General features: G+C 38.1%; 1 pseudogene; it reads left to right on the top strand.

Annotated features, from left to right (window-relative positions):
* The first annotated feature begins 2,466 nt into the window (after positions 1–2,466).
* LOC149175937 (ATP-dependent 6-phosphofructokinase 6 pseudogene) lies at positions 2,467–22,704 on the top strand (annotated as a pseudogene).
* Positions 22,705–23,555: the final 851 nt, after the last annotated feature.

The raw sequence follows: 23,555 nt of genomic DNA, 5'->3' as shown, positions 1-23,555 counted from the left end.
ATATGTTTGACCTATATGAAAATTCTTTATTTGTTGAACATGATGAACTCTAGATCCAAATTAATGCAACACATATCTAACTCTCCATCATCCCCCTCATTTTTCATATTTATGTTGAAATTTTTTTATGGTTTGTATTTATCTTATTGTGAAATTTATACGGGTTTGTGGGCTCTATCAATTGGTGTTTGAACCTAAATCATATGAAATTTAGTAATATAGAGGTTTTATGTTCTTATAAAATGAATTTATATTTTATTCTTGATCTTTAGTTGTAGCTCCCTACTTATCCTAGAAGGTCCTCATATTATTTTATTACCTGTTACATATTTATTAATTATTTTATTCACTAATGTTTAGTTCTAAGGTTTTAATTGCATTATTCTTATTTTCCAAATGAATGTTCTCATTATTCTTTCCTTGTATTACCTAGCAAATTTTACCATTTTAGGAAACTTACTTATCTTGGCAATTTTATTTTATATAGTTTTATTATTTGGGTTCTGTTGTAACGGCTACAACCACCCTCCAAATTTTTGCCTTCTCTTCGTTTTGCAGCCTCCCTCCTCGAAATCATCGCAGCTATCATACGTTGATCAGGTACTTGTGTTTATTTGATTTCATCTGTCATTTAACATCTTGTGTTCACTCACTTGTCCTGTCGGTCAAACACAAGCACATCCATCACTTCGTACTATTCTTGGATTCACTAGGTGTGTCATTGGCCAAAGGAAGACCCATGGAGATATTGTTATAGCTCTTCTAGGTTCAATGAACTAGTCAACATGGCAGTAGAATGGCTAGAAGCACCACAGGAGCAACAACAACAACAGCAGCAAGCAACAAACCTGTGTAAAAAAAAGGCAAGAGGAAGATTGTCGAAATCACAGAGATGGAGAAAAGCTACAAATTTAAGGAAGACCCACTTGTGGATGTTGAAAATACAACAAGATGATGGAGCTCAGTGGAAAGGGGTTGCCTTCACTAAGTGGGCCCGCAGGCTATTTTTGGTGCAAAGTCTATTTTTAGACATATGGATCATGGTCTATGAGTTGCAGGATGCTATTTGTGGATGATTGGTCATGTTGGTAAAAATAGATGGACTTCTATTTTTAGACACAAGGGCGGAGTCTATTTTTAGACTGCCAGGCTAAAAATAGAACAGTTGAATATTATTAGATCATAATAATATTTGGACTATAAACATTATCTTATCCTCTTGGAGCACTTCAGTTCGAGCTACAGATGTGGCAAATGCAGCTGTCAGAAGGAAATACGCTTTTCTTATGGGTCAGTTGAGCTATTGCATGGTGGACTTCAGTTAGAACTCAAGTGGTTGAGTTTTGGTGGAGTTGATTGAGGAGTTGATGGAGTTGTGTTCAGTTTGACTTGGTTAAACTAGTTGTATTTAGTCTAACTGCAGAATACACTAGTGATGAGTGATGTGAATTAATTGTTAATTAATTCACTAATTATTAACTCATAAAGCAACTAAAGAATACATCAGTTAACTTAGTGCATGGACAGTTCAGTGGAGACAGGTGTTAAAGGTTGAGATTGCTATCAGTTGTGACTATAGTTGTGCATGAGATTTTGCACATGCATGGATTGAGTATTGCCAATGAGGATTGCGTGGTTCAGCCAAGAAAAAGACGATTTTGGATCAGCCATTAATCATTATTCTCTTGCAGGATTGCGCAGTGGAGGCAGGCAAACAATGGAGGAGATTTGAGGCTTCAGATCTAAGCTAGTTTGTGTGTAACAGGTGGAGATAGTACTGAATACTTGTGAGGAGTATTGTACTATGTATTGTTACATGTTCTCAATCATTATAATATACAGATAGTGTGGGGTTTTCAGCTGTATGCTTTCCCTGGGTTACATACTGTGTTAATGTCCACATGCGATTGATGTTTCATTGTTTTCAATACTGCAAAATTGATGATCAACATAGAGGAGGTTATGTATTATGCATGCATTCTGCAATAGTGTATAATCGGGATAATCTCTGTGAATAAGTGTCATATTATTCAAAATTTCGACAGTGGAGAAAGTAGCTTTGGGGATAGATGTGAAGAGGCGACAGCGTGACAGGAGAATAGCTCAAAGAAAGAGGGAGAAGCAAATTCTAGAAGAAGCAGAGAGGAAGTTGCACGAAGTCCAACAGAAGAACAAAGAAGAACAAGAGTTGCACAGAAGAGAGAAGGAAGTGAAGCATGAATAGGAACAAGAACAAGAGAAGTGCATGGCGCACAAACAACGTAAATCGCACTAATACAGGTTGAAGAATTTGAACCAACAACAAATGAGGAACAAGGTGAGTAGTCACACGCACGAGTACTTGCTCTACAGGATGAGCCGATAGTAGAACAAATGAACATGGAGATGAAGTAGCTGGAACAGGATCAAGACACTGAACATATTCCTAAAGCAACTGAGGTCACCCCGCAGGCTTCACCAGCTCTAATGGCAGAGAAAGTCCCAAGTGAACAAGGGGACATCATTCTACTTGAGGATAATTCGGGAATAGATGTGTACAACATAGCCTTTGATGAGTCACAACACAGAGTTGTACAAGCACGTAGAGCGCGCACCCCAGATGAGCATGCATCACCCACACACTTTCAAGAATGGGTGATTGTGTCAGATGTACGAAGACATCCAATTGCCTTGGTTGATGCTACAAAGGCTTATGTCAAAGCCACGAGCTTGAGTGTTAAGTTTTTGATAGAAAAAAATGAGTGCATGGTTAAGCAGTTGCAAGGAGCCAGAGAAACAGAGGAACAATCAACAAGATTCACTAGAGCAGAGATGAAGAAAGCCATACTTGCTGAAGTATCGACTCTTGAGATAGTCACGCAAAGACTGTATGACAGTTTCGTCACCGTGGACAAGGAAGTTTTCCATCTACATGGTCATCAGCAGCGCTGCATCAAGATAGTACGAACACTCACAGATATACATACCGCAGTTGATCGTGTACAAACATGGAAAATGGGGTACAAGGGAGTCCCACTTCACTTGCACAAGATGATGAATTCGCAAGTGGAGTTAAACAAAATATGCATCCGGAGTCTGATCCAAAACTATGAGTAACTCCCGCTGCTCATCACCAATGTTGAGGCTTCTTATGCACGGTTGTACAGGAGTTTGGATGTTGCGGTGAGAAAGTATGATACCTCGTCGATTGATACACCCACCGAGGCCAAAGATAAGAACCAAATCAAATTGGATCTAGATGCGTACTTTGATCAGTTGATGCTCATGGCCATCAGTGCAGATTTGCAAGTTAGTGCAGATAACATGTGTATGTACATCGTCAGTCTCGCCTTGCTTAGGACTAAGATGCGCATGTTACAGGATGAGTTGGACAGAGGTTCCAAATCAGTATACCTGGAAGCAATGGAGGCAAGAGTTCATTTCTAGAAAGACATCATCAAAGAGTATATGGACACCATTGTGCACTACCAAGCATGGCATCAGTTCGTCACTGAGGATCACGGAGAGGAGGTTGATGAGTTGGTCTTTCCATAGTCGTCCGAGTCTTAGTTTTTTCTTGTCTTGCTAACTAAAGCCAATTTTGTCCCACATGGGTATATGTGGAAAATGTATCATATTTGTAAACATGATGTAAAGTGAAATTACAAGTGTCATTAGTGGAATGCAAACAGTCATATGTAATGTAAATAGTTATGTAACGAAGTTGAAGAGTCATGAGGGTAGTCCAAGGGTCACAAAGTGGAATGTCAAGGGTCACCCCACCCTTTGTTATAAATAGAACCTCATAACTCATAGAACGGGCTTTTGGGAACCAAGGTTTTGCTAGGCATTGCTTAGAGAGGGCTTGAATAGTATTGTGGTGAGCCTTGGCTTCTCCATAGTGCAGAGAGAGTATTCCTCTTTGGAGGAGCAGGAAGTGTTGACTATAACATTCCACTACTGGGGCTTGTGGCTGTCATGGTTGTATGTATGGATGGAACTTTCACTTTATATAATATAACAAAGCCAACATGTTTCATGCATATGTTTTTATTCTAGTTCGACTATTCTGGTTACTTTAGCAATGTATGTAGTTTTAACTTACGCATTTATGTATGGACTATTCCGTACGTGATTGTATGAATCTTATCAAAGTGTGTTGTTGGTTTGAATCATCACTTTGGATTGTCGACTATTTTGCTTTCTAGTTTGTGATGTCATTCAGCTCGTGTGTTCCTTTCAGGATGTGTACTATTACAAGCTTCTAAACAATACACTTATTTTCCTCCTTTGTGTGTTAGAACCTCCCCATACATCTCTCTTGGCTCGCTGCAAGGTCACACACTTGCTTCCAAAAAGGATATATTTCTTACCTCTACGCACTATTGCAATCAAGGCATAGCTTTACTACCCACTGTTGGGACTCCTACTCCAAGCGATTTGAGGTTTAGTTTCAACTTCTTACTATGGAGATCCCTGACATGTTGGCAGGTCCAACACTATCAATAGGTTATAATGTGGTGTATTTCTCGAACCAAACTTTTTTTTTAATGGGTACATTGAGTCTATTTAGTAGTGGCCACCTGTGAGGCTCCATCCTAGGGTCCTCTAACAAAAACTAAATTTCTCTAATTTTAAATACAATAAAATGGAAAAAAACTTATTTCTAACTAAACATTTAATCGATGATAATTTACCATTAAATTTTATTTCCCACAATTAAATAGTATGCATTTCATTTCAATCACTTACATGAATAATCTATAAATGAAGGAATACCTGTTCTAATAACCTAGTTGAGGTGCCCCTCAGCTCCTGATCCTGTTGGGATGTTCCTCTTGACTATCGACTGGATTTACCTCCCAACTAACTAGGAAAGCCCAAGAAACCTCCACAGGTTCCCTAGCCCTCCAAGCCTAAGTCCAACCAGATGTAGTGTGCCCAACTTAAACAAATACTTTCTTTCTCTCCTTTCTCTTTTCTCCACCTTCCCCTCCAAACAAAATCCTCCAAAACCACAACCAAAACCAAAACCAAGACCAAGGATCCCCTCTCCTCCCTTCATCCTTGCCTTTTTATGCCCCCTTTTCTTCTCCACCTCAACCACCTATCATTAATGTCATTTCTACCCCCTCATCCTTACATTTGACTTATCTTCTCCCAAGTAAATTTGAAAGGACATTTTGGGGATGAGATATGAATATATAATTTGGTAATTAATTAAAGAGGACCATGTCTTCTCCCAAGTAAGTTTGACAGGACATTTTGGGGATGAGATATGAATATATAATTTGGTAATTAATTAGAGAGGACCATGTCTTCCCCCAAGTAAATTTGAAAGGACATTTTGGAGATGAGATATGAATATATAATTTGGTAATTAATTAGAGAGGACCATGTCTTTCCCTAAGTAAATTTGAGAGGACATTTTGGGGATGAGATATGAATATATAATCTGGTAATTAATTGGAGAGGACCATGTCTTCTCCCAAGTAAATTTGGGAGGGAATTTTGGGGATATGGATATTTAAATAGGAATAAATGGAAGGAGACCATATCCTATCAAGATTAAAATTTGAGTAGGTAAGTTGAGAATTGAATAATAATAGAATTTATATCAGTAATAAATTTACAGTTTCACCAATGTAGGTATGTACCAATATTTCTTGATAATTATAAGTCAATATTTTAAGGAAATTTAAACACTAGTAAAATTTGCATGATAAGATTAAGTAGGGCATTACATACACTCCTCCTTCAGAAAACTTCGTCCCGAAGTTAGAGTGTAAAAGATACAAGGAGTTCGAAGCAGTTTGGAAATAAGGCATAACAAAATAGAGAGAGAGTTATAGTAGTAAAATTTGATAAGTTAGACAATGACATCACGTTCCATCAAGAGTCTCCAACTAATCTATATCCTCCTATCCTTCCTGACCTACTTCTGTTCCCACCCTATCCATCCTCTGCTACTATATACAGTGGCATCGGCTATACCAATCTAACCACTGATGAAACCAATATGGCAGAAGCGTCGACTATATCACCCTAACTTCCCCAACAGGCAACTGGCAATCATCATCACACGTATAGGGGAGGGTGTCCACCACTGCCCTCCCACGATTCCAGGTTTGGAGTTTACATGGTGGGAAATACCTCCACCCCTCCTCACAACTAAGGTCAACGACCTAATATGGACCACACTACAGCGCTGGTTGGATACTTGTCATCGAATAATCCAGTCAGGTAGTCTTGTCACCTGTCATTCACATTTTACCCAAGTCATAAGAGTGCATATCCAATAGATACAAAATGTAATAGAACAATGTACATTATACCTTTCCTCATGAGATGTCTCGACCTTCCCTCAATGGAAGAGTAGATCTTGGCGATCATACAGTTCTTTCCAATCTGTGGGTTAGCTCTCATTCATGAATTTATATAACAACAACAATATATATATATATATATATATATATATATATATATATATATATATAAGCGATCTTAAACATCATGTTATTAAGTCTAGTACCCACGTGTCAATCTTGTAGTTCATACTGGAAATAAATCATAATTTCACTAAGTCATTCATTAAATAAATCATATCCACTTGAGCCATACATGAAACAATAATAATTTTGATAAGTCATGCACTAGATAATTCATTACCAAGTAAGTCATACATTAGGCCATACATCAAACATTTCCATCATCAATACGAAATCCATCTAATGATTCATATAAGTAGTTTCACATGTCCAACTAAATGCATCAATATTACATAGTGTTCATAAATAAATAACATGGAACTATAAAATAGAGCCTCAACATAGGTAGCTATCTAAGTCAAAATGGGCATCACAGATGCTCGAAAAATGAGGGGTAGTCACGACGTATAGTCTTTGCATCCTCCCAGGTGGCAAATCATGGGCTATACTTGTCCCACTAGACCTTAAGCTGGTCCACCATGCGACGTCTGAGTTGCCGAACTCTACGGTCCAATATGTGTAATGGTTCGACCACTATGGTTCCCATGTCCGAGACCCGCAATTCCCTCCAATCCAGTTTGTGAGATTCATCAAAAACATAATTTCATGAAATAGATACATGAAAAACATCATGAGTTTTATGTAAATGGGGTGGAAGTACAACACGATAGGCAACTGGTCCAATCTTTTCCTTGATCCTAAAAGGTCCTACGAACTGAGGTGACAACTTCATCCCTTTGCCAAACCGAATGGTGCTTTTATTGGGTCGGATAAGAATAAAAACTTGGTCCCCTACTTCATAATTGCGATCAATCCTATGTGAATCAACATAACTCTTCTGTCTATCTTGAGCTTCCTTTAACCTTTGTCAAATCTGTTTTACCTGTTCCTCCATTTCTTGAACTAATTCTGGCCCAACTATTACTCGGTCCTCCAACTTTTCCCAAATCAACGGCATCCTACATGGCCTTCCATATAGAGCTTGATAAGGGGGCATCCCGATTGAACTGTGGTAACTGTTATTATAGGCAAACTCTACCAATGGTAAGTACCTTTCCCACTGAGTCTGATTATCCATGACGTACATCCTAAGCATGTCTTCCATAACTTGATTTACTCTTTCAGTCTGCCCATCTATTTCTGGATGATATGCAGTGCTCAGGTTCAACTAAGTCCCTAGTGCTGACTACAAAATTATCCAAAACCTAGATGTAAATCGAGAGTCTCTATTAGAAATTATCTTTGTGGGTAACCCATGTAGTCGAATAACTTCACTTATAAAAACTCGTGCCACATCAGTAACATCCTAAGTGTCTCTTACTAGAATGAAATGGGAACTTTTGGTCAATTTATCAACTATAACCAATATAGCATTATGCCTCTGGGATGTGAGTGGCAAACCCACAACAAAATCCATAGAAATTACCTCCCATTTAGACATAGGGATGTCATGTGGTTGTAGGAGTCCTGCTAGATGGCGATGATCAGCCTATAGAAATTTCACCTGTAGATCAACTGATAATGCAATGTTCTAAAGCAGTATACTAGATCTAGTTCTACAATCAAACTTTGCGGAAGCTTAATCGAACATGAGCAATATCAAACAAGAACACATAATTGAGAATGAGAAGCAATCACACATAACACAGAAATATAATCCAGGGAAAGCCTCAGCCTAAAACCCCATTCCCTGTATTATCATACAAGAGGAAAATAGTCTCAGAATTACACAAAGCCTTAGCTCGAAAGCTATCCAACTCTCAGTATAATCCCTCTGCTGCTCATAGATAGTCAAAGGCCTCTCACAAACCTTCTCCTCTATCCTCCAAGCCTCCTATTTCCTTGCACAGTTTTTCCTGGGGTCCAGTGCTTCCACACATTGAATTCCCACCTCACATTGCTCACTTGGCTAAGAGGTAATTGCACAATCCTGAAGGAGATAAATCCTTCTACATGGATGAGTTTCCTTTATAGGAAAATCCTCCATCTGATAGTACATTGTCCCTCCATCTAATCTCAACTTGGTCTTTGACAAAACTGACATGCATGAGTTATTTATGAGAGAATATTCAGTTATCTGGAGAACACTAGTTGCATGCATGCATGCATTAACTGACTGAACTCACAATTAGTTCATCCAACTGTTTGGAACTAATTTAACTGGACTTAACTCAGTTAACTGAGCTAACTAATTACAACTCAAATACAACGCATCCTTATCTCCTTAATTAAGGGATAACTTCCTCAATCAAAGGGATAACTGTTGCATGTCTTCACAAAGACTTCATGTTTGATTTTCTCCAACTAATTAACTCAAGATGAATTAATTAATTAGTTTTCAAACAGCTAGTGAGACTAAATTCAAATTTTAATTCTCAATTTTAATTCAGCAACTAATTAAAATTGGAATCTATCCTGAAATGCTATTTATAGCAATGCTATTTTAGCATTTCTATTTTTTGCTATTTCCAACAAAGTTGGAGTATATCAGGAAATGCTATTTATAACAACGCTACTTTTAGCATTTCTTGTTGTCATTTTCAACACAGCCTTCACTCGTTGACATTCAATACATTTGGCAAAAAACTGGACTATGTCGCGCTTCATGCCTGCCCAAACGAAGAGTTTATTTGTGTCTGCGTACATCTTCTTCACTCCAGGATGTGCACAATAGAGTGCTCTATGTGACTCTTCAAGGATGGTCCTTCTTATACCCCCTTCCTTAGGTATGTATATTCTCCCTTGAAATCTCAATAGTCCATTTGGTTCAAGGACATATCCCTCAAACTTTGGTTCTATCTGCTTCCCACTTTGGAGTGCTGAGATAACCTTTCGATACCAACTATCTTCAAAGAGTTTCTCCAACACACGTTCCCTCAAATTTACCTTTAAGGCTACAAGTTGAAGGTTTGTGGTCTCTTGCTTAGTGCATTAGCCACCACATTCTCCTTTCCCTTGATGTATGAGATCTCAAAATCATACTCACTCATGAATTCACTCCACCGCCTTTGTCTAGCATTCAAATCCATTTGAGTGAAGAGATGCTTTAGGCTTTGATGATCTGTTCTTAACTCAAATCTTCTCCCAACGAGGTAGTGTCTCCATAGTTTCAAAGCTAACATCACTGCTACTAATTCTAAGTCATGGGTAGCATACAACTCTTCATGTTTCTTCAATTTTCTAGATGCATAAGCTATTACTTAGCCTTCTTGCATCAATACTGCACCCAATCCTTACTTCGAAGAATCGATGCAGACAGTGAAGTTATTTTCCATGTCCGGTACTCGAAGGATCGGTGCACTAGTTAGTAACCTCTTTAGTTATGTGAATGCAGTGTCACATTCATATGACCATTCATACATGACCCCCTTTCGCTGTAATGTGGTGATGGGTTTTGCAATCCTCGAAAACCCTTCCACAAACCTACGATAATAGCCTGCTAGTCCCATAAAATAATGCTCCTCATGAGAATTTTTTGGTATTGGCCAATCCATTATGGCCTTCACCTTTTCCGGGTCAACTGAAATCCCTTCTCTTGAAATGATGTGCCCAAGGTAATGAAATTTCTTCTGAAAGAAGGAACATTTTGACAATTTTCCATACAATTGATTTTCGCATAAGCAAGTTAATACAACCCTTAGGTGATTTTCATGCTCCTTTTCATTCTTGGAATACACAAGAATGTCGTCCAGAAAGACTTGCACAAATTGTTCCAAATACTTCTTGAACACACCATTCATGAGGCTCATGAATACTATTGGTGCATTGGTCAAACAAAATGGAACAACTACGAACTCGTAATGCCCAAACTAAGCTCGAAATGTAGTTTTTGAGATGTCCTCTTCCTTAATCCTTAATTGGTGGTATCCATATCATAGATCGATCTTTGAGAAAATCGTTTCTCCCTTCATTTGATCAAATAGGTCATCTATTCGAGGTATTGGGTACCTATTCTTTATTGTGGCTCTATTCAAGTCCCTATAATCTATGCATAGCTATAAGGAACCATCGTTCTTCTTGACAAAAAACACTGGTGCACCCCAAGGTGAAATACTAGGTCTAATAAATCCCAAGTCTAAGAGCTCTTTTAACTGCATCTGTAACTCACAAAGTTCTGGAGTTGTCATCCTATAGGGTGTCTTAGATATTGTTTCTGCACGAGGTTTTAGGTCGATTGTGAAATAAATCTCCCTTATAGGAGGTAATCCAGGAATATTCCTTAGGAAAAAAATCCTTGAATTCTGACAAAATTGGGTGTTGATCTAGGGAGGGTCCTTTTTGGTCAATTACAGCCTCGACCACATATAGCTTGCAACCTTGTCGGAGACAACGTTTTACCTTCATCATGGATATGAATCGTAGTTACACTCCTCTCTTGATTCAAAAAATATCAATTGGCCTACCTTCATCATCTAAACAAATCGCCTTCTTCTTGAAATAGTCTACCAAAGCTCGATGAGCTTCTAGCCAGTCCATTCCAATAATTACATCATGCATCCCTAATGCTGTGACGTATGCCTTCAACTTAGTCATAAACACCCCGAGGTTTACTAGACATTTGTCAACACTAGGTCCTACTGCTTGTTTTATCCCAGAATCCATCTCAACTTGCTTAAAGTCATTGTGCTCATAGGCTGCCAACCCACATTTTTCTAATGCAACTGGCGAAATGAAACTATATGTAGCATCTAAATCAAACAAAATTTTAACTTTTACTTTGTTTATCATACCTGAGGTTTCTACCACAGTAGACTAGTGTTCAACTTGTTGGTTATCAACTGCTGCATAGATTCGATGGTGGCTACTTGCCCCCCCATTGGTTCTTTTCCTTCTCTATGGTTGTTACCAGTTTGTAACTCAGGGTAGTCACGCTGGTAATGAGGTCCCCCGCATCCCCAAAAAGTGATGTGCGGTAGACCTTGAACCGAATGTTGTGGAGTTCTTTGGAAAGAGTTCCTTCCCTTGGGACCCCTGCCCCTAGTTGTTGCTCCTTGCGTATGACCTTGATTTGCATGCGCCCTTGAAGCTATGGGTGAGGCTGCACTAGTAACCATTGAAATCCCCACTGTCGGTGCTCTGGGTACATCCCTATTTCCATATGGTGGTTGCCTCAAACTTCTTCCCCTAGGGAAGGTAAGAGGGGCCTTCCCCATAAACCTTGGTTGGTGTGGAAAAATGGTTTTGTTTCCACCCTTTAAGTCTAAGTGTTCTTTGACATAACGAGCCTGTTCCACAGCTTCTGCAACTGAGGATGGTTTCCACATCCGCACCATTTCCCTAATATTAGGGTTCAATCCATAAATAAAATGATCTGTTTGGTGCTATTCAATATCCATGTAGGAGACATGACCAATTCCATGAATCTAATTTCATATTCTTCTACTGTACAATTTCCCTGTACCAAGGCATGGAAGGCTCCTACCTGTTGTTCTTCACAATATGTTGGTAGGTACTTTTTCCTGAATCTCTCCTCAAATAACACCCAAGTAACTATGTCTGCAGTGAGGTGTAGTTGACACTCTAAGTTACCCCACCAATTCAGAGCATTATCTCTGATTAGGGATCAGTATTTTAGCTAAAAAAATGAAAGTGCTTAGAATTGCTTCATACCTAAATTAATGGATAGAGTTTGTCTCCAGCTTTCCAAAGCCACAAAAGGTTCGAAAAACTGACATCCTATGCAAAGGGTAGAGCTTCTGAAAGGTTGGTAAAAAAATAAGCCCCAAGGGGCCAGCCCCCACTCCATGTGACCAGGCGCCCGAACCAGGAGCTAGGGGCCAACTGTTAAGTGGGATTAGTGCACCACTAATCAGTTTAGCATTTAATTAATCTGTAATTAAGTTGGCAGAATTTATGGCGAAGCCACTAAATCTGGAACCACCACCAAACTTGGCAGACTTAACTGGCAATTCTCTAGATTTAGAGGAGGTTTTCTTGGAAAAACTGTTTGAGCCATAACTTACTCAATTCTCAACCAAATTTCAAAAATGAATAGTTATTTTTGGCTAATTGGCATGCAAAGAATTCATTGGAGTAGGTTTCAGAGGTAAAAGAGGTCATCTACATGTGTTTTTGTTCACTTGAAGATTTTTGAAGCCTGGGGCCACCAGGTATTGGAGGCCATTCCCAGAGCAACTAGTAAACAAATTGAGTAAAAAAAATAGTCATTTATGATAGATTTGAATGTTTTAAACTCATTGGAGCAAGTTTTAGAGGCAGAAGAGGTCATCTATAGGTGTTTTTGTTCACTTGAATATTTTTTAAGCCTAGGGCCACCAGGTGTTGGAGGCCATTCCCAGAGCATCTGGTAACCAAATTGAGTAAAAAAAATAGTCATTTCTAATAGATTTGAATGTTTAAACTCATTGGAACAGATACCAAGAGCATGGGATGCATGTAACAACAATTTGAGCACTATTGAAGCTAATACAAAGGTCCACACTATGAAGCTAGACCAAGGAGATGTAGCCCAGGAGGGGTGAACTCCTTCAACAAAAATTTGTGTATTGAGCTCTATTATTTGTGCTTGCTATGTTTTTATATGCTATTGTTCAACCATTTAAATTCATGTTTTTAAGTTCATGCAAAACACTAAATTTCACCAAGTTAGATGATTTGACAATCGCATGCTCATGGATAAACTCTCTATGGATAAGCAAACCAAAGCAAAGAAAATTTTATATTTGGAAATGATACTAGGATAGCATTAGCTAGCAATCAATTACAGACCAAGAAAGGTATCAGAGCATAAGGTTGTTTGCTTGATTTTCTTGAAGGGTTTGATAGTTGCAATTGTTGTTATGATTACAAGGTTGAAGTTGCAAAGAGGAGAAGGGAAGATACGGATAGCTAGTCCTGAGATTAGGACAAGAAGGAAGAAGGTTGAGAAAGCACCATCCTCACCCAAAGGACCACTCAAGGCAACACCTGAATCACCTCAAGTTCCATCTCCATCAGTTGAGATAGAAGAGGCACGGATTGCACAAGAGGCTCAAGTGATTGAAGAGGTACAATCAGTACAAATTTCTGAGCTTGAATCCATAGCCATTATGTCTAGCAAAAGAGAGAATGAAGGTCCATCTTTAGAAGAGGAAGAATTCAAGAAATCTTTTTACACTTTGACTGAGATGGTTAAAGTCCTCTATGAAGAGAGGAACACTAGAATGGTTGGAGAGAGTTCTAAACCTCCACATGGAGAAGGAATCTCAGAGGACAAAAACTCCACCATCCTCATCATCTTCACCATCTCACACATCATCATCTTCCACTACCACCACTGCCCATACTCATTCCAAAACCCCAAAAGGAAAAACTCCATTACTGAAATTGGACATAAAATTCGAACTTCCCATGTACAATGGAGAAGTGAATGCAGAAAAGTTGGACAATTGGATTCGACAGTTGGAGGTATAATGTAGAATTCATAACATTCAAGAAGACAACATAAAGATCCAGTTGGCTTCTCTGAGGCTAGAAGGAGCGGCACTAGTTTGGTGGGAAGCAAAGACTCAAGAGGAAATGTGAATCCATGGTAAGATATCCATTTCTTGGGTTGAATTTGTTTCTGCAATTAAAAGACAGTTTTACCCTTTAACCTCTATGCAAAAAGCCATTATGAGTTGGCAGAATTTTAGGCAACTTAAAGGCCAAACAGTCCAAGATTATACATAGGAGTTTAGGAAAAAGGCTTTGTTATTAGGAGTAAACTTGAATTCACAAGACACACTCTTGAAATATATTGGAGGTTTACATTCCTACTTGCAGCACACTATCCTTATGTTTAACACAAGCAACTTAGATGAAGTATGTGTGCAAGCTACGCATCTTGAGGCAAGGCGAAAATAAAACATAGAGGAGAAAGGTGAAAGTGAGGGTAAGGGAAAAGAGAAGGGAGGAAAATGGAAGGGAAATAAGAATGCAAGTATCAAAAAAGAGAAGGAAAAACTCACATGCAAAAACTATTCAAAGACTGGCCATGATGAAGACCATTGTTGGCAACTTCATTCAAAATTAAAACCAGATAGATAGAAAGCTAAAGAGAAGGACAAAACTATTGCTATAGCTGAAAAAAAAACTTAGGGTCAGATTCAGGAGATGAGACAAAAATTACAGTGATGGGTTTGAAATGTCAACATGTTGAAAGTACTAGTTCCTCAAATAGTCACAACAACACTCCAAATGAAGACAAAAGGGAAGAGTTGTTCACTGTCAGAGTAATCTCAAATCATACCAAGATTGATGCACTCTTTGATAGTGGATCACAAGCAAACCTGATTTCAGAAGACTTAGTTAAAGAGCTTAAACTTGAAACCATACCACATCATAAACCATACCCTTTGGGTTGGATAGTTAAGGATGCCAATTTACAAGTTTCAAGGAAATGCATTTTTAGATTTGCTATTACTGCAAACTTTGTTGATGAAGTCGAGTTAGACGTGGTTCCACTTGACATTTATGGAATTATCTTGGGAAGTCCATATTTGTATGACAGGAAAGTGGTGTTTCATCGCTATGAGCACAAATATCATTTGCTTAAAGATGGGGTGAAGTATATTGTGAGAGCTCATTGCAAGAAACTAAACATTTCTTTAGTTAATGTAGGGCAGATGAAGAGCCTAGTGAATGCAATTCATAACTTGACATTGTTGATGATCAAACAAAGAGATGTTTTGAATCATATTTTTCATAAAGATGCTTATATTTGTAATGATTTGTTTCAAAATGATAATAGGTTGCCTTTGAAAGAAGGTGAAAAACATTTGTGACAACCAACATTGGTGTTGAGCGATGTTGAAAACAAGGTGCCGGTGCAAGAAGTTGCAGAGGTCAAAGAGAAGAGGACAAAGCAACTTGGCAAAGAAGGCATGGGTTTCACAAATGTTCATTGCTGGTTTCCAAAAGGCACATTACAATGGCGAAGAAACTTGGGCAAGAGTCGACTCAAGTACAAGGCAAAAGCAGCTAAAAATCACCATACAGACAAAGTGCAAGGTGAGAAAGATTCCAAATTTCCTTTGATTGTTGAACAAGGTAGGAACAAGATGTTTTCTACAAAATTAAATTTCTGTTTTGCAAATTCAGAAATATTGTAGCATGATGGTGTCAAAGATAGCAATAAATGGTTGTCAGAATCAAGGAAAATTTTGACTTTTTATGAAAATCTCCAAATGATGAAATTAGGAAAATTTCAATGGATAAAGACTAGAAGGATGAAGGGACAGTCCCCTCATCAACATAATCAGTGATCAAGAGAGCTTTTGGGGTCCAAAAGGCTTCTAATGGGGAGGAATGATCAGGGATCAATATTTTGGCTAAAAACTAAAAGTTCTCGGAATTCCTTCAGACCTAAATTAATGGATAGAGTTCATCTCCAGCTTTCCAACACTACAAATGGTTCGAAAAACTGACATTGTATGCAAAAGTTAGAGCTTCTGAAAGTTTGGTAAAAAAATAAGCCCCAAGGGGCCAGCGCCCACCCCATTTGACCAAGCGCCATAACCAGGAGCTAGGGGCCAATTGTTAAGCGGGATTAGTGCACCACTAATCAATTTAGCATTTAATTAATTTGTAATTAAGTTGGCGAAATTTTTGGTGGAGCCACTAAATTTGGAACTGTCATTAAACTTTGGGGACTTAATTGGCAGTTCTCTAGATTTAGAGGAGGTTTTCTAGGAAAAACTGTTTGAGCCACAATTTACTCAATTCTCAACCAAATTTCAAAAATGAATAGTCATTTTTGGCTAATTGGCATGCTGGGTATTCCCTGGAGCATGTTTCAGAGGTAGAAGAGGTCATATATAGGTGTTTTTGTTCATTTGAAGATTTTTGAAGATTAGGGCCACCAGGTGTTGGAGGCCAGTCCTAGAGCAGCTGGTAACCAAATTGAGTAAAAAAATAGTCATTTATGATAGATTTGAATGTTTTAAACTCATTGTAGCAAGTTTCAGTGGTAGAAGAGTTCATGTACAGGTGTTTTTTTCACTTGAAGATTTTTGAAGCCTAGGGCCACCAGGTGTTGGAGGCCATTCCCAGAGTAGCTGGTAACCAAATTGAGTAAAAAAATAGTCATTTATGATATATTTGAATGTTTTAAACTCATTGGAATAGGTACCAAGAACATTGGATGCGTGTAACAACAATTTGAGCACTATTGAAGCTAATACAAAGGCCCACACTATGAATTTGGACCAAAGAGATGTAGCCCAGGAGGGGTGAACTACTTCAACAAAAAATTGTGTATTGAACTCTGTTATTTGTTCTTGTTGTGTTTTTATATGTTGTTTTTCAACCATTTAAATTCATTCTTTTAAGTTCATACAAAACACTAAATTTCACCAAGTTAGATGAATTGACAATCACATGCTCATGGATAAACTCTCTATGGATAAGAAAACCAAAGCAAAGAAAATTTTATATATGGAAATGATACTAGCATAACATTAACTAGCAATAAATTTCAAATCAATCTTTGAGTTGGAATATTGCTATTTTATCTTTTGAATTGGAATTATATTCCCTCAGTGCGAAGCACCTTCTCATTCCTTCTAACCAGGCTTCTGCATGTTCAGTGGCACAACCTCCAACAAACTCTGGGAGCTTAATATTTTGGAGCTCCCTAGTAATTTCCTTGATTGGAGGTCCTCTATCGGCGTCTCTTGATCCCTCGAGATTTCGTAACCCTGATGGAGGGTGCTCCACTTCCACTTCATTTGTTTGGCACCCTTTTAAGGTCTCATTAATTTCTTCTAGGGAACACAAGATGAGAGTCAACTCCGGTGAAGGTAATGGGTCATTTGTAGGAGGTCCTCATGATGATCCTCCTTAACCTTTATTTCTTTGCATCCTCACCATTTTGAATTGTTCAAATATCTGTATGATACGCAAGACTTATTAGCACAACTTAGGGCCTTGTCAATTCTTACTCGGCTCACACATGTTTTGCATAATGATATATGCAAGTTTTTCTTTTGTTATACTTGTAAATGACTATTTCTAATATTTGAGATGATAATTGTGGGTCTACTAAATCCTCTCCCATTTCTATCTAAGCAAGTGCTACCACGCATTGCTAGTCACCCTCAAATATCTTTATATATCCCTAAACAACCATCCTCAATCCATCTTAAATATTTTGGGCGTTCACATAAACATTAGCTTACCATTTTAATCACATTTATATACTATGTTGTAGAATTTTGTAGAATTTTTCCTACAAATCAGCTAGCTCTGATACCATGTAGAACTTTTTCTACAAATCAGCTAGCTCTAATACCATGTAGAAATTTCCCTCTTGTAGATCACCTGGTAATGCAATGTACTAAAGCAAAACACTTGATCTACTTCTACAAACAATTTAGCGGAAGCTTAATCAACCATGAGCAACATCAATAAGAACACATATAATTGATATGGAGAAATAAAATACACATAACACAGAAGATATAACCAGGGGAAAGCACCAGCCTAAAATCCCATCTCTGTATTATCATACAAGTGGAAATATGTCCGGATTACACAAAGCCTTAGCTCAGAAGCTATCCAGCTCTCAATACAATCCCTCTGCTGCTCATAGACAGTCAAAGGCTTCTCACAAACCTTCTCCTCTGCCCTCCAAGCCTCCTATTTCTATGCACAGTTTTTCCTGGGTCCTCCAGCTGCAACCTGTGTGATTCTCACCTCACACACAACACTGACCTCTGAAATAACTGCACAAACCTGAAGGAGATAAATCCTCATCATGGATGAGCTTCCTTTATAGGAAAAATATTCATCCAACTGATAGTACATTGTCCCTTCTCTGATCTCAACTAGGTCTCTGACAGAACTGACATGCATGAGTTATTTAAGCTATAATATTCAGTTATCTGAAAATACCAGTTGTTACATGCATGCAAGCATTAACAAACTGAATCTCATTAATTTAACAACTTGTTAAATTAATCTAACTGGACTTGACTCAGTTAACTGAGCCAACTAATTAAAACTCATAATTACAACTCATCCTTATCTCTTTAACTGATGGATAAATTCATCGATTAATAGATAAACTGTTGCATGTCCTCACATAGACTTCAAGTTTGTTTTTCCTTAACTAATTAACTCATGGAGAATTAATTAATTAATATTTTAAACTGTTGTAAAAACCAAATTCGTTTTTACTTCCTATAGATAGACCAGGGACTGCTATAAATAGGAAGGGACCCAGAAATGCTATTTTTAGAACTTTCTATTTTTAGCAGTTTCACCTCTCACCCAATGTGGCCAATGACCTCACTGGCCAAACTACTATTTTTGAACATGCTATTTTTTAGACATGTTATTTTTAGCAAGTCTATTTTTAGCACATTCTAAATTTAACATTTCTTGTTGCACATTTTTCAACACTCCCTCTCAACAAGAAAGGCTTTCTCTCGAACCCGATCCTGTAACTCTGGAATGTTCTGCATGCAACGCATCTACCCGGTCCACTTGCTCCAACAACACTTGGAACAAGAACACTCCCAACTGACCACTCTGTTGGGCTAGGAACATACTCTGATGCTGAAGCTGTACCTGCTGCTGACAAGTGCTCCCTCTCTAACATCTGCGCTACTGCAACATCTCCATGCATCTCGCACCATTGCACACCTCTCTGTGCCACCTAGCACTGTGCAAAACACTTGTGCCTCTCGCATTGCTGCAGCTTGCTAGCTATGCGCTGTCCTAGGATTCCCTGCACTGTCACTCCATCCGCATCTGTCTCTACCCAATCAGTGAGTTCCTGCTACTCCACATCGGGGCTCCTGTAGCAAGGTCTCATCCAAGAGGTTGGGTACCTCAAGGATCCTGCCCCTCCTCCTTGGGACGTTCACTTTATATTGCCCCACCTCCTACCTGGAGGTATGGCTGCATGTGATCTCTGCATGAGTAGATGTCTCTACTCGATCTCCTCTCAGCTTCCCCTATTATGGCTGCTCCACAACCTCCTAAAGTTCCTGCACCAATCGTGCCTCCTCCATATTTGTCTGAGACTTCTTCTGGCGCTGCATGTTGAGAGGTAATATACTCTCCCTCTCAACCACCAAGTCTCTAACATTTGCCTTGCTCCTCAAGGCTTTGCATGCATCTTGTACCTCAAGTGCATACAGGTTCTTGGCTAGCACACCAATCTATTTCCACTTTCCCGCCGTCACGAAATTTTTTAGAAAAAGAGCTGATTTTAAATCAGTGATATCTCCCTCATCCGAACTCCGATTCAGCCAATTTTTTATTTTTTATTTTTTATTTTTATTTTTATTTTTTATTTTTTATTTTTTATTTTTGTTTATTTTTTTATTTTTATTTATTTTTGGGTATTTTTCTACAAGGAATCCAAATCTGCTATTTATTTCTGAAAATTTTGTACAGAAGTTTTCAGATCTGCTCTTCAAACTCTCAGCCCAAAACTCAAAACTTTGAAATCTCCTCTCAATATACTGTTCTCTCCTTGATCACCTGTGCTCCGATACCATGTAAAATTTTGTAGAATTTTTCCTACAAATCAACTACCTTTAATTCTATGTAGAACTTTTTCTACAAATCAACTTGCTCTAATACCATGTAGAAATTTCCCACTTGTAGATCACCTAGTAATGCAATGTACTAAAGAAAAACACTTGATCTACTTCTACAAACAATTTAGTGGAAGCTTAATCAACCATGAGCAACATCAATAAGAGCACATATAACTGATATGGAGAAATCAAACACACATAACACAGAAGATATAACCAGGGGAAAGCACCAGCCTAAAACCCCATATTTGTATTATCATACAAGTGGAAATATGTCTAGATTACACAAAGCCTTAGCTCAGAAGCTATCTAGCTCTCAGTACAATCCCTCTGCTACTCATAGACAGTCAAAGGCTTCTCACAAACCTTCTCCTTTGCCCTCTTTCCTCCTATTTCTATGCATAGTTTTTCCTGGGTCCTCCAGCTGCAACCTGTGTGATTCTCACCTCACACACAACACTGACCTCTGAAATAACTGGAAAAACCTGAAGGAGATAAATTCTCATCATGGATGAGCTTCCTTTATAGGAAAAATATTCATCCAACTGATAGTACATTGTCCCTTCTCTGATCTCAACTGGGTCTCTGACAAAACTGACATGCATGAGTTATTTAAGCTATAATATTCAGTTATTTGAAAATACCAGTTGTTACATGCATGCAAGCATTAACAAACTGAATCTCATTAATTTAACAACTTGTTAAATTAATCTAACTGGACTTGACTCAGTTAACTGAGCCAACTAATTACAACTCATCCTTATCTCTTTAACTGGTGGATAAATTCATCAATTAATAGATAAACTGTTGCATGTCCTCACATAGACTTCAAGTTTGTTTTTCTTTAACTAATTAACTCATGGAGAATTAATTAATTAATATTTTAAACTGTTGTTAAGACCAAATTCATTTTTACATCCTATAGATAGACCAGGGACTGCTATAAATAGGAAGGGACCCAGAAATGCTATTTTTAGAATTTTCTATTTTTAGCAGTTTCACTTCTCACTCAATGTGGCCAATGACCTCACTGGCCAAACTGCTATTTTTAAACATGCTATTTTTTAGACATGTTATTTTTAGCAGGTCTATTTTTATCACATTCTAAATTTAACATTTCTTGTTGCACATTTTTCAACATAGGTGTCCTCTAGAAATTCCATCAATAATGTTAGATTAGTTTTCAAAGTGGATGCCTAGTTGTCTCAATCGACTCCATATTGACACTATTGTTAGATGTATACTATCCAATTGATGTATATAGAATGGCTAGTGCTACATGCTTGAAGATAATAGTATTGTATATTGTATGTGATTCTAACATACAAATCTATTGTTGTTCACATTTGACAACTTTAATGTATTAAAATCTACTAAGAGAAAAGAGAAATAAACTTTGTGCAATGCAATGGACTCCATATTATATGAGTATATTCTAGAGTATGAATGAGACCAATTACCAAATTCCTCTAGATAAAAAGAGGAAAACATTAACATCCCAAAATCAAACTCCATTACCATGTCAATGCCATTGCATTCTATACTGTTTATCCTCAACTCTAGTTAATTGAAACTCAAAAAATGTATAGTTTATAATGAACCTAACACTTGGAGGAAGCCATGGGCATCTTTCACGAACAAGGATTCCTATTGGATCCAAATGTGTATGCAAAGGTTCTAAAGAGATGCATTTTATTGAATAATTTGTCAAGCAATGATGTGTACATTCTCTAATATATTTTTTTTGTATTCAAATTTGTAACCGAAAACACATATTCTTAACTATTATGCATAGAAAAACTAAAATCCAAACCCTTTGCAGGATAATCCTGCTTATTCATCTGTCATGCAATACTTTGTCAATCCTGATGATTTAGTTGCAAAGGATAATGTTGTGCGATTGAACAGCCCAAGAGGAGTTCACTTTCGTTGGCAAGGTCCTCGAGAATGGATGAAGTGCGTGCTTGTGTAGTAACATGTGGTGGATTATGTCCGGAGCTGAATATTGTCATACGAGAAATTGTATGTGGATTATATAATATGTATGGAGTTCAAGGGATCATCTAGATTTCGGGAGGATACAAAGGGTTTTATGCTCACAATACCATTCCATTAACACCGAAGACTGTGAATGATATTCACAAACGTGGAGGCACTATTCTTGGCACTTCAAGGGGTGGTCATGAGACATCAAAAATAGTTGACAACATTCAATACCATGGCATTAATCAGGTTTATATAATTGGAGGGGATGGAACCCAAAGAGGAGCAGTTGTTATTTATGAGGAAATTTGGAAGCATGGTTTGAAAGTTGCAGTTGCGGGAATCCCCAAAACTATTGACAACGATATTGCAAGGAAGCCCAACGGGCTATAAATGCAGCACCTGTAGAAGCATAGAGTGTTAAGAATGGCATAGGCCTTGTCAAGCTCATGGGTCGCTACAGTGGGTACATTGCCATGTATGCCACACTTGCAAGCTGGGATGTGGATTGTTGTCTGATCCCGAAATCACCATTTTACCTTGAAGGTGAAGGTGGCCTTTATGAATTTGTTGAAAAACGCTTGAAGGAAAATGGACACATGGTTATAGTTGTAGCTGAAGGCGTTGGACAGGAACTTGTTGCTGAGAGTGTGCAAAATATGGATTCACGTGATGCCTCAGGAAACCAGTTACTTCTTGATGTTGGCTTATGGCTCTCTTAAAACTCAAAGTTTATTTGACTGGTCGAATACCCTATGCTTGCTGGGGTAGTCATGTACCTTTGCTGAAGGAGTCGTGGGCACTTATCTATCTCTGCTGGGTATTATTTCAAAGAGAAATGGCAATGACATACTTGGAGTTGAGTCCCTTCTTCATTGGCTAGGTGTGAGGCATTCTTTCATAGCAGAGACCAATATCTGGGCAAGACATTCGAACTAATGACAACTGGGAGAGTTTTCTGAGTTATTGGGAGCTGGCATAAAGTGTTGGGCCTGCGTACTATCTCTTGGTATCATATTTCTCAAGCCAAGTACGAGACTGTCACCACAAATGGATTGAAATTGTTGTATGTACCTTTTCTAATGGGTGTCACTAAATATCATAATTCAGGACAAATGGTTCCCTTGGATGAAATTACAAGATTGAAAGAGAAGTATAAGTTTAGAGTATTGGTTGATGAAAGAAACTCATTTGGTGTGCTGGGTAAAACTGGAAGAGGTCTTACAGAACATTATAGAATTCTGATTCAAAAAGTTGATATTATAACTGCTGGTATGGGTTTTTCTCTGGAAACTACTAGAGGATTTTGTACAGGAAGTGAAAAAAGTTGTTAATCACCAACGTCTCGATGGTGTAGGTTACTGCTTTTCTTCATCCTTGCCACCTTGTCTAGCAAGTGATGCAATTAGAGCAATTGACGTTTTGGAAGAAAGTCATGAGCTTCTTGTTAGATTACAAGAAAATGTTACTCTTCTATGGAATGGTTTGTCACAAGTACGGGGTCTAAAAGTCATGAGTAATGCCTTGTCACCGTTGGTCTTTCTACAACTGGAAAATACATCCTGTTCATTTA

The sequence above is a fragment of the Pinus tabuliformis genome, chromosome 4_1 (genome assembly GCF_031772625.1).
Source record: "Pinus tabuliformis cultivar Carrire ecotype Pingquan chromosome 4_1, CPIR1, whole genome shotgun sequence".
Taxonomy (NCBI): Eukaryota; Viridiplantae; Streptophyta; class Pinopsida; order Pinales; family Pinaceae; genus Pinus; species Pinus tabuliformis.
This window is presented reverse-complemented; position numbering and strand designations above follow the sequence as displayed.